The sequence below is a fragment of the Schistocerca nitens genome, chromosome 6, assembly GCF_023898315.1.
Source record: "Schistocerca nitens isolate TAMUIC-IGC-003100 chromosome 6, iqSchNite1.1, whole genome shotgun sequence".
Taxonomy (NCBI): Eukaryota; Metazoa; Arthropoda; class Insecta; order Orthoptera; family Acrididae; genus Schistocerca; species Schistocerca nitens.
Window position 1 is genome coordinate 311,257,330 of NC_064619.1, and position 12,531 is coordinate 311,269,860.

Genomic DNA, 12,531 nt, shown 5'->3' on the forward strand with positions numbered 1-12,531 from the left:
ACATTGATTAATTTTGGTAACAACGTTCAGTGATGAAATTATGAGTACCAAGGTCCTTAACTTTCATACATGATCTGAACAAAACACATATGCCACTGATGAGACAAATTTTCTTCATCAATTCTGTAAATCTGGTTTGCTGTATCACTCGGAGTTAATTATTTCTCACTGAATCGTCTTCAAAAGAATAATGTACGTAAACTTTCTGGAAGTTCAGCTTCTACTGTCATATACGCTAAGGTGGCAAAAGTCATAGCATAGTGATATGCACGTATATTGAAGGCGGTAGTATCGCGTACAGACGGTGCAGAAGACAGTGCATCGGCATAGCTGTCATTTGTACTCAGGCGATTCGTGAGAAAACGTTTGTGACATGATTATGGCCACAGAACTGGAATTAGCAGACTTTTAAAGCGGAGTGGCAGTTGGAGCTACACGCATGGGACCTTCCATTTCGAAAATCGTTAGGGAAGTCAATATTCCGAGATCCGCAATGTCAAGAGTGTGACGAGAAAAAAAAATTAAAATTCAGGCATTACCTTCCACCACGGACAACACATTGGCTGACGGCCTTCACTTAACGACCGAGAACAATGACGATTGCGGAGACACAACACTGTGTGAAATAACGGCAGAAGTCAATGTGGGGCGTACGACGAACGCATCCGTTGTGACAGCGCGGCGAAATTTGGCGTTAATGGCCTATGGCGGTAGACGAACGACCCGAGTGCCTTTGCTAACAGCACAGCATCGCCTGCAGCGCCTCTTCTGGGCTCGTGGTTGGATCGGTTGGATCCCAGACGAGTGAAAAACTGTGGCTTAATCAGATGAGCCCACATTTCGGTTGGTAAAAGTTGATGGTACGGTTGGAATGTGGCGCAGACCACGCGAAGCCATGGACTCAAGTTGTCAACAAGCCACTATGCAAGCTGGTAGTGGGTCCATAATAGTGAGGGCTGTGTTTACCTGGAGTTGACTGAGTCCTGTGGTCCAACTGAACCGATGATTCGCTGGAAATGGTTATGTTCGGATACTTGGAGACCATCTGCAGCCATTCATGGACGTCATATTTCCAAACAATGGTGTAATTTTTATGTATGACAGTGCGCCATATCACCGGGTCACAGTTGTTTGCGACTGGTTTGAAGAACATTCTGGACAATTCGAGCGAATGATTTGGCCACCGAGATCTCCCGACATGAATCCCATCGAACATTTATGGGACGTAATCGAAAGGTCAGTTCGTGCACAGAATTCTGCACCGGTAACTCTTTCGCAATTATGGACGGCTATAGACGCAGCATGGTTCAATATTTCTGCGGCATTTGTTGAGTCTGTACCACGTCGGGTTGCTGCACTACGCAGGGAGGAAAGAGGTCCGACACGATATTAGGAGGTATCCCATGACTTTTGTCACGCCGGCCGGAGTGGCCGAGCGGTTCTAGGCGCTACGGTCGCAGGTTCGAATCCTGCCTCGGGAATGGATGTGTGTGATGTCCTTAGGTTAGTTAGGTTTACGTAGTTCTAAGTTCTAGGGGACTGATGACCTCAGAAGTTAAGTCCCATAGTGCTCAGAGCCATTTGAACTTTTGTCACCTCAATGTAAAGGCGATTCTGTAGTTGTAATTCTAGGCACATTCTTAGTGTAAGGGGCGATCGAAATTTTTTCGTTCGGAGGCCGTACAGTCCGGAATCTGTATGCCAATTATGCAAAATTGCCGTGAGTATTGAGGCAATCATGCTATTGACGACCAGGTTGAAGATACCCGTTTGGTAAAACATCGTGTGCTGCTGAGCTAAGAAGTCCGTAACACATTCTTCATTCTCCGTTGGATATCTAGCGGCAGCCAAGGAGAAAATAACAGCGCATTGGTCGTATTTGGACGCATTTGGCAATAACGTCGCCATAGTTCACATTTCAGCATTTACCGCACTCGCATCAGAAAGACATGAACGCCACATTGATCCGTTGCCTTCCATATCGGTGCTTATATGGGGTCTGTCTCCTAAGAGTCACCAGGCGCATTTTCTCTGGTGTTTCGGCAGATATTTGCGCTTTTGTTTTTGCAATGTTAATTTCGAGTTAGCCGAAACAAATCCTGTTCATCGAGTATTTCACGCGCCCAGCGTCGATGGAAAGCTTCGGTTTGTTTCCCTTTACAAAGAAAATTATTTTTAAAGAGGAATATTACATGACAGAGCAGCCGCAAATTAGTGCGATATTCGTTTTACCGATGTATTTTAACCGATATATGTTATCAGGGACCGTAAAACACGAGGGATAACGGGTACTGCAGCAGTCCCGACCCGCGTTGAGTGCTGCCGGCATGCAGAAGCGCCGCTCATTCGCTGCTGGAATACCGGTTATTCCCCGTGCATTACTGTTCATGTTAGTACATATCGGTTAAGCGCTCGCACTAGACTAATCTGATAGCGCTCTGTCGAATGGTCATATAAAATTTCGATTTAAAGCTCATTTTTTAAAACAAGAAACAAACCAACGCATTCCGTCGACGCTGCCGTCACATGAAACTTGTGATAAGCAGTATTTGTTTGGGCTGATACCAGCTACATGCCACAAAACAGAAATTGCAAATATCTGCCGAAGCGCTGGAGAAAATTCGCCTGACGACTCTTACGAAAGATACCTTGTATACCCTGATCGAAGTCGCGCTAAGCTGCATGTACGTTGTAACAACGCCCTCAAACGGAAACCTTTTGATCGCCGCGTTATAACATTGTTTCTCAGAAGTTTAGATAGACAGCTACTGTATACAGGGTGTTTCACAGTCCCTACGACAGGGATGACAGATCACGTCATGGGGAACAACTTTTGTTGGAGACAAAATGTTCCCTGATGCTTACCGGTGACGTTAGGCGTCTTTTATAATTGATTGCGCCCCTCAGAAAAGGCAGGACGTAGTCAGAGGGATTCGTATGCAATGTGTGTTGCCTATAAGCCAGTCATCTGTGCTACGTTAAAGTGGGTAGGCCGAGCTTCTAAAATATATTTCTTCGCTTTGAGATACTCATTCTTAAGGTGTTCATGTTGAAAATAACTTACTGGGGTAGGTACTACGCAGATGTAGCACATCTTGTTAGTAGACGCTGCTAGTTCGGTTTCAACTCGAAGGTAGTCGTTTAGAAATCATGGTGGTGGAAGAAATGTTCATTGCCACTGTTTAACCAGAAAGGGAAATATAGACGGTAGTGTAAAGCTCCTGATCACAAAGCATTATCCTTAATTAAGTTTCAAACAGTCTTCTCAGTGTACCATTGATGTCATGTCACATTGTCGATGATGATCTGTCAGTGAGAAGGGGGCGTTAAGCTCAGCGATCCACTTGGCTCTATTCGAGAGCAGTAGATTACGTACCGACAACTGTTTCATCCCACTTCTTCTCTCATCATCATATAACACGAATATGACACCACACTACATACGTCCAGCGTAGCGTACATGAAAAAGTACTCTTACGAAATATCTCTCGCACACCTCGATGAAGAGCCGTTGCGACTGGAGGAGGTCTGCACGCCAAAAACACCATACGACTCTTTTCGTTTACCAAACATGCTGAATCAAATCAGTCGAGAAGTTCGAGGGTTGTTCAGGAGTGAAATCCCTCAACTGACAGAGATATGGTCTGATCGATGTATGCTGTCTTCTTGGAGGATATATGCCTGACATTGCAGTGCAGCATGCATCACTTCCGAAACGCAGAAGTCAGGTACACGTATAGGGAGGCGCTAGATGAACCAGGCAGATACGATAAAAGACATCCTGTTGTACACCATGAGCTACAAGTCAAAATTATTTATTTAGTGCAGGCAACAACAAAAATTAGAGGAAAAATGCATGCAGTCGCAGATTTTTGTAAAATGATAAGAGGGAGTGCCATGAATAACGTGCCAAAAATTCTGGTGCATGGTGTGTGAGCATGTTGGTGAAAGGGCGTTTGAAGTTCACACTTTTAAAATTTTTTGAAAACATTATCAGCGATCTTTAAAATTAAAATTTATAAATTTGTCTGTAAACTGAAAAACGAGCAGCGCTCGTGGTGGAGAAAGCCGCCTTTTCCTGAAGAACGCTACAACTGTCATTCAGAATGACTAACAGTCAGTTTTCCCTCTAGAAATGTAGAATTGTGTGTAGAGATTTACGTAGAATCCGTCCATATGCGTCTGTTGCGTTAGTGTTATTAGTAATTCATATCTGTTGCCCATGTAGTGTTAACGAATTTCGTGGAAAATAAATCGTCCACCCCACGCCGCGGGGCATGTCTGTGCACTGCGGCGTCAGTCACTCATACGGTTAGCTGTAGAACAGCTGGAATAAATTTGTGAAACGCTCTTAGTCCCTTCTTCGCGTTTTTTGATATAGTGGGGTACATAAACTATGAGGGAGTCATGGCCTGTTTTCCCTTACGGGTCCATCCCCCCCCCCCACCATTCCCCATTCCCCTCCAGACCACCACACCCCAGAATCTCAGAACACACTTTATCCCGTAATATGTTCTACTGCACTTAGATAAGGTACGCACATTTAATATTTGTTCATAACTCACTTCATTTGACAATAACATTAATTTTATACCATTAAAACACTATTGTTCATAGTCTGCAATGCTTCCATCCTCTGCAGTGTGGGAACTATTAGTTGTAGAGAAAAAGTGAATAGCACTTCTTTGTAGGAATATTTGGGCGGAAGACCCCATCTGCAGTTCGTTCGGTAGCCTAGTGCAAGTATTTCTATTTGACACCACTTTGGCAACATGTGTGTCGATAAAGATGAAATGACGATGAGGGCAACACAGCACCCGGTCCCCGAGGACATAAAATCTCCAACCTTGCAGGGAACCAAACCCGGGCCCTCTGTATAGCAGTCAGCTGCACTGACCACGGTGGATTTTGTAGCACATGTAATGAGTGTCTTTAATATTGTACTGAGAGACATTTTCGCTCGAAGCAGCGGTTTCAGAGTTATTCAAGAAAAACAGAAATACTTTAACTTTAAATGCCCCCCCCCCCCCCCACCTCCTCACCCGTAGGCCCACACCCACCCATCAGGATATTTAGTACGTTTAGGCACTCCTTCCTATCACTGTATAATAATCTGCGACTACACGAAATTTTCTCCCTATTCGAACCGAGCGAGGTAACGCAGTGGTTAGAAAACTGAACTCGCGTTGGGGAGGACGACGGTTCGAGCTCGCGTCCGGCCTTACTGATTTCGGTTTTCCACGATTTCCCTAAATCGCTTAAGGCAAATGCCGGGATGCTTCCTTTGAAAGGGCACGGCCGATTTCCTTTCCCATCCTTTTCTTCCCTCATCCGAGCTTGTGCTCCGTCTCTAATGACCTTGTTGTCGACGGGGCTTTAAACACTAATTCCTTTTCCTCCCCCCCCCCCCCTCCCTCTATTCGACTTTTCCTGGTCTTTGTTGACTGGGCTAATTTGTCAGAACTGTATTCGAGCGTGCAGCCCGTGATCTGCGGTATATAAGTTACATGCACGTCTTCATCAGACGACGTTTATCTGGTGCAAAATCTTTATGATGGTTGTAAATGATGTCGATCTCTGTGGTGCACGACCCGCTGCGTGTACATAATCGACAAGATCCGGAAATGTGGCTGACACGTGAGACAAGTGACATTGCACTTTACACGCAGCTGATATAAAAAATTGTCTGGTGATGGCGTTTACATGTATTTTAATGTGATGATCATACTTATTCCATTTAGCGTTTTACAGCTTTATAACACGAACACACAAGATCTGTGTACCACAGAGATCGACATCATTTATAACCATGATAAAGATTTTACATCTGATAGGCACGTCGTTTTATGTAGACGTGTACAGTATACAGGGTATGCCACTGCTGAAGAGTTACTCGTATATGCCCTAATATGGTCTGGCAAATAAATGCTTTTGAAGTGCAGCTCATGGTGTACAGTAAGGTGTCCTTTACCAAAAACATATTAAAAAATGTTGAATACTGGGCAGATGATAGTAAGAATAACGGCAAACTAGACTGTACGCAAGATAGACAACTTCCCAAGGATTCGAATGACCGATCTAGATAACTCCTATCACATTTAATGTTGTACCACAGATGTTTCCTCGCCTAAGAATGTATCGTAAATGCTTAACCTAAATTTCCAAACATATGAAGTATTTTCCCTATAACATATTCAAGCTCAATCTGCGAAATTTGAGGAACAAGGCTTTATTTGTGAACAAACAAATAGATCACAATAATCCATTTGCCAATGAACTTGGGACAGTAAGAATGTCTATGAGAGAGCATAACAAGAATAATACTTCCACTCCTTTGCTCAAAGGTGCACTGTTTTGGTAAAAAGCACACTTAGTTCTCATCCTGACTAGACGCTAATGGAAGTGATTCGCCGGAACATGTTTGCTACCTCTAATTTTTAATTTTACCCCAAGAGGGAAGCGAGGTCACGACTCCAGTTTAACAGTTTCATGGAATATTTCTGCTCATTCATGCTTACTATTGGAGGTCTTTGTTATCTTTTTGGCGTCATGGCTGGATGGGAACCACGAGACTACTGGTAGTGTCCCTTTTCAAGTCAACATTTTAACAGCGCTTATGCGGCCCCCAGTAAGTTGTTTTTGCTTTGTGTTCATGGCATACGCTAAGAAAATACAGCACGCTCCTTATTAACCAGGTTAACGCATGCACGACACTGAATGGATAACTGAACAACACCGACAATACAAAAGACACGTTTTCACCGGAAGCCGCTATGTACTGAATTTACAAAGTGTGCTACCAGTACATGTCACGTTTGAAATATCACTGTATTCTGCATTACTAACCAGAAACTGACTACTTATTTTCAAAGTCACACTTGCAACACACTGAACTTCGAATCACTTGCTTTCAGTTCACTTTCAGGAAATACTCGTCCATTGTTTCTGGTTCTGTTTTTCATTCATTTTTTTTATCGACAACGGTTCGCATTCTCTGGAGAGTCTAAACATCGATATAGTCAAATGAATAGTCATATTTTCTTTTATAACAAACCAACCCATGTCAGTGCCTCTGTGTGCACGGTAACAAGTCTCTCGATCGCCTCGCCTTATCTCCCGTCCTCTGCCGAACATCCTTTGTTCTCTATATCTGCATCCCTTAGCTCAGAGGCGCCCAAGATTTCGGCTCAGGGGCCGTGCCCAGGCTTGAGCGCCAAAGCGCTCAGCCTCGTCGTACATTTCCCCACTGCCACGCCACACCACACTATCTGAGCGCAAGGACTGCGAACGTGCCGCATTTAAATGTCAGTGCAGTCGCACTGCATACGACTTCGTATTAGCTACATTTCACATTTCTGAACATAACAGTTCACAAACAACACAAATTTTCGGTAGTATAATATCTGGTACAACCCGTCGGCATATGGACAGACGCGGACAATTTCAGAGTTTCGCACACAAGTCGCCACGTAATAGTGACTTACTTAGTTTCATAAGCTAAAACAGCTCTTTCACATTAATATATCGATAGAAATATTGTAGCACTTTTGCATCTTCATTATGGACACTCGGAAATACTACCTGAGGAAAACAACGTAGACGCCCTGGACAGTTTTAACGTAAAAAGATTTATCATTAAAATTGAAATTACCTTGCATCTCAGTCAGTTATATCTGCATATGCACAGTGGGGCTTTCAACTGAACTGGCAAACGGTCTCTGAAACAGACGTAAGATTGACAGTGTCCTCGAAACCTTTATAAAACTACATTTGTAATTCTTTCAAGGCCACAATGAATTCTTCAAACCTCATTTTTTCTTTAATGCTAGTGAGCCTAGATAACTGGACTGTCTTTTTCAGAATGTGTCCCTTCTACAAAACAATTTTTCTTTTCGAATGCATCCTCATCAAATAGGAAAGAAGTTGCCTTGCAATGTCTCACTGTGGGCAGTGTGTAATGAAGTAGACTTAAGACGCAAATTCTGCAATCCATTCCAGATGTTCTAATATTCGTTACGACCCTTCTTTGTCCTTTATAAATTTAACAACAAGTTCGAGGCATGCCACTTAAATTAACCAACATACTTTGCAGTACCATATGAAGTCTCCAAACTCTTCGTTCAGTTCCGTTGAAAACTTTTGTAACTGACAACGGAATAATGCATGCAAAAAATTACTATTTACTATTCATACCAAAATTCCAGAATCAGATCTTCACTCTGCAGCGAAGCGTGCGCTGATATGAAACTTCCTAGCAGATTAAAACTGTGTGCCGGACGGAGACTCGAACTCGGGACCTTTGCCTTTCGCAGGCAAGCGCTCTACCATCCGAGCTATCCAAGCTAATCTGCCAGGAAGTTCATATCAGCGCACACTCCACTGCAGAGTCAAAATCTCATTCTGGAAACAACCCCCAGGCTGTGGCTAAGCCACATGTCCGCAATATCCTTTCTTCCAGGAGCGCTAGTTCTTCGAGTTCACAGAAGAGTTTCTGTGAAGTTTGGAAGGTAGGAGACGAGGTAATAGCAGAAATGAAGCTGTGAGGACGGGTCGTGAGTCATGCTTGGATAGCTCATATGGTAGAGCACACAGTTTAAATCTGCCAGGAAGTTTCATGCCACAATTTCTTCACGTGCTCCGTGCCTGCAAATTTAGCACAAAGTGCTGCTTGATGTTACAGAGCAGGGAATCCCAACAGTCGATCGTTGTAATTTGTTGGTCTTTCTCTGTCAACAATCTTTAAATTGTTTCTGAATGGTACTGTAATGTCGTTTCTTAGCAAATATGCAGTACCCATCGCTTATGAGAATTATGAATTCTCATTCCTCACTTCTGTCATTCCCATTCATTTTAAAGGATTGTGACAATAGATCACTGGACTGCCTCTTTTTGCGCAAACAGCCACTGGGAGCTGTAAACGTACTTCATACCACAAAAGAATAGCGAAGGGCAAACAGCGCTCTTTTTTTATTTTGCTGAAACAGCCAGAAATATGCAATGATTCGGCAAGCCAGATAATTTGCACCCTGGATAATTGGCAGCTTACTGTGTCATGATCCTGTAATGTGGATTCTGCATTAAAGAGGGGATCATTGCTGTAGAATAAGGACGCATACCTTCAGCCATCCCCCCTAAAAGCATTTACCGTCTAACCCGTACCTTGCTTTAAATATACAGAAAAGTAAAATTATACACTTTGCAAAATGAAAAAACGTACAGGTTGATTCTCAAAAAGAAGAAAACAGCAACCAGCCCCTTATAATAATGCTACTTATTCACATAGACAAGGCAGTTAACCTGTTTTGAACCGACAGATTCATCATCAGACGTCTGTTTACGTTTAGATACACATTTGTTGTAGTTTGCATTAGTTTACACTTTTTATTCCCTCTTGGGGTGAAAATTCCTTTCAACAGTTTGCACGAAAATGAAGTGGAATGATCACGCTGCTGCAGTTTTTATCTGGTTGCCTGCTGCTTGTGGCTTCCTTCTGATGAATTTGGTGTGCGTGCCCTTGCTAGTAGGCACACACTACGTACAAAGACATGCTTTGAAGGAAAACAATGAAGCGTCTGAAATGGACGACACAGCTGAAATAGCCACTTTCCTAAGTTTTACCACATAGCCAGCGGCATTGGTAGTTTTGAACATGCATTCACTGACAGTGGAAAGTGGGCAAGCGACCACGTTTTTCAACATTACACACTAAACCCAGAAAAACGACGAGAGATTGCGGAGGAAGAAACTGATGACGCCAGCGCAGCAGGGCATTGAAGCAGTTTTCATCTTGGCTGATGCCACTGAAGAAGCAAAATAAGATGACGATGAAACTGCTGGTAGCGATACTCCTGTAGCTCCAGCCTCTAAAAGAAAGAAGGAAATGTTAATTACTGTGGTAACAGAATGTGAAACTCATATAGGGTGTCTCTACTAACGGTCGTCAGGAACATTTTCTCTGGTGTTTCGGCAGACATTTGCAATTTCATTCTTACAACATGTAGCTGGAGTCACCTCAAACAAATGCTGATCATCATGTCCGTCATGCGACGCCCAGAGTCGTTGGAAAATGTCTGTCTGTTTCCCGTTACAGGCAAAATGACTTTTAAAGTGGAATATTACATGCCCTTTCGACAGAGCGGTCTCTGATTAGTGTAGTGCGATATTCCTTCAACGCTGTGTATTATCGGAAACAGTAAGTGTATTACCGGAAATGCTCCAACATCGACAACAGCGCCGTAGGCCGCACTGACAGCTACTGAAGAAGCGCGGTTCGGTCGCTGCTGGAACACTGATTATTTTTGGTGTTTTCCTGTTCCTGTTAATACACATCCATAAAAGCAATATCGCACTAGACTATTTGGGGCCGCTCTATCGAATGGGCACATAAAAATCCATTGCAAAATTCATTTTGTTTGCAATCGGAAGCAAGCAGACTCCGTCGAAGCTGGGCGTCGTATGAAAGACTTGATGAATAGGATCTGTTTGGGCTTGACTCCAATTACAAGTTGCAAGAACGAAATTACAAATATCTGGCGACCCACAGAAGACACACCTGGTAAAATTTGCCGATAGGAATAGACATTTTTGTGTGCTGCTTGATGTGAATACGTCTGATTATGTTGAAAAATTTGATTTGTTGTAGAATCATGGAACATATTTTGTGTTCAGACATAATGACCTTTCTAGACTCCGAGAAGCTCATCTGCAGAAATGCAGAAACCAGCACGGTTTTAGGAAACAGCGGTCATGCGAGACACAGCTGGCCCTCTTTGTGCATGATATTACAACAGGCTCTAGATACCGGCTCCCAGGTTGATGCCATATTTCTCGACTTTCGAAAGGCGTTCGACTCAGTTCCGCACTGTCGCTTGCTACAAAAAGTGCGCGCTTACCGTCTATCCAATGACATATGCGGTTGGATAGAAAATTTTCTAAGCAATTTTTAGCAGTATGTCTTCCTGAACGGGGTAACTTCAACAGAAACAACTTCAGGTGTGCCCCAGGGCAGCGTAATAGGTCCTCTTCTTTTTACGATTTACATAAATGATCTGGTGGATGGTATTGACGGTGGCCTTAGACTGTTTGCCGATGATGCTGTAGTCTACAGGAAAGCAGTATCACACGAAAGTTGTGAACAAATGAATGAGGATTTGCAGAAAATAAATGCGTGGTGTAATGACTGGCAGTTATCTCTGCGTATAACAAGGCGAAAATCCCCATTAATTATGAGTACAAAATAAATGATCAGTCTTTGGAAGCGGTAACATCAGTCGAGTATCTGGGTGTGACTATTCGAAATGATCTCAAATGGAATGATCAGATTACACAAGTAACGGTTAAGGTGAACTCTAGATTGCGGTTTATTGGTAGAATCCTGAAGCGATGCAGTACTTCAACAAAGGAAATAGTTTACAATACGTTAGTTCGTCCAGTCTTAGAATATTGTTCGCCGGTATGGGACCCTTACCAGTTGGGTCTGATTCAAGAGATTGAGAAGGTCCAAAGAAGAGCGGCAAGATTCGTGACTGGTACATTTAGCCATCGCGAGAGCGTTACAAATCTCATAGAAAGTTTGAAGTGGGACACACTTGCAGAGAGACGACGTGCTAAACGCAAGGGGCTGCTCACTAAATTCCGAAATCCAATTTTCACCGAGCATGTAGAGCATATATTATTACCACAAACTTTCAAATCGCGTAATGACCATCATTCAAAGATAAGGGAAATAAGAGCTCGTACTGAGGCGTTCAGACAGTCGTTTTTCCCTCGCGCGATCCGCGAGTGGAACAGGGAGGGGGGGGGATATGACTTTGGCGCGAATTGGGCCCTCAGCCACACACCACTTCGTTGCTATTGCTAGCGGAGTATATGTGTAGGTGTAGATGAAAAATTGTACAGTCACTATTGATAAATAATTTTTGAAAGAGAGAAAAAAAAAAGAAAAAAGAAAAGCATCGTAGGTAAGGCAGGTGGCAAGCTTCGGTTCATTTATAAGATACTGGGAAAATGCAGTCACTGTAGAAAGGAAACTGCTTAAAATACACTCGTATGACCTGCATTACAATACTGCTCGAGTGTGTGCGACCCATACCAGATAAGACTAACAGGGGATTTTGAGCGTATTGAAAGAAGCGCAGTACGAATGGCCACAGGTTCGAAAAAAAAAGTACTGCTTTCGTGTCGAGGTCCGGCACACAGCTCTGATCTGACAGGAAGTTTCACATCAGAGCACACTCCGCTACGGAGTGCAAAATTCGATCACACCACTGGTTTGCATAAGCCGTGGGAGAGTGTCACAGAGATTCTGAAGAAACTGAACTAGCAGATGCTTGAAGACAAATGCAAACTATCCCGAGAAAGCATGCCTACAAAGTTTCAAGAACCAGCTTTAAATGAGGAATCTAGGAATACCCTATAACCCCATACATTCCGCTCCCGAAGGGACCATAAAGACAAAATTGGACTAAATTTAGCACGCACAGAGGGGCATTTAGCAGTCATCATTCCCGCGCTCCATAAGCGATTGGAACG

General features: G+C 43.3%; 1 protein-coding gene across 1 annotated transcript in view; it reads left to right on the forward strand.

Annotated features, from left to right (window-relative positions):
• Positions 1–12,531, forward strand: part of LOC126263342 (C-Maf-inducing protein-like) — a 983,791-nt gene that overhangs the window by 948,738 nt on the left and 22,522 nt on the right. The window lies entirely within an intron of this gene.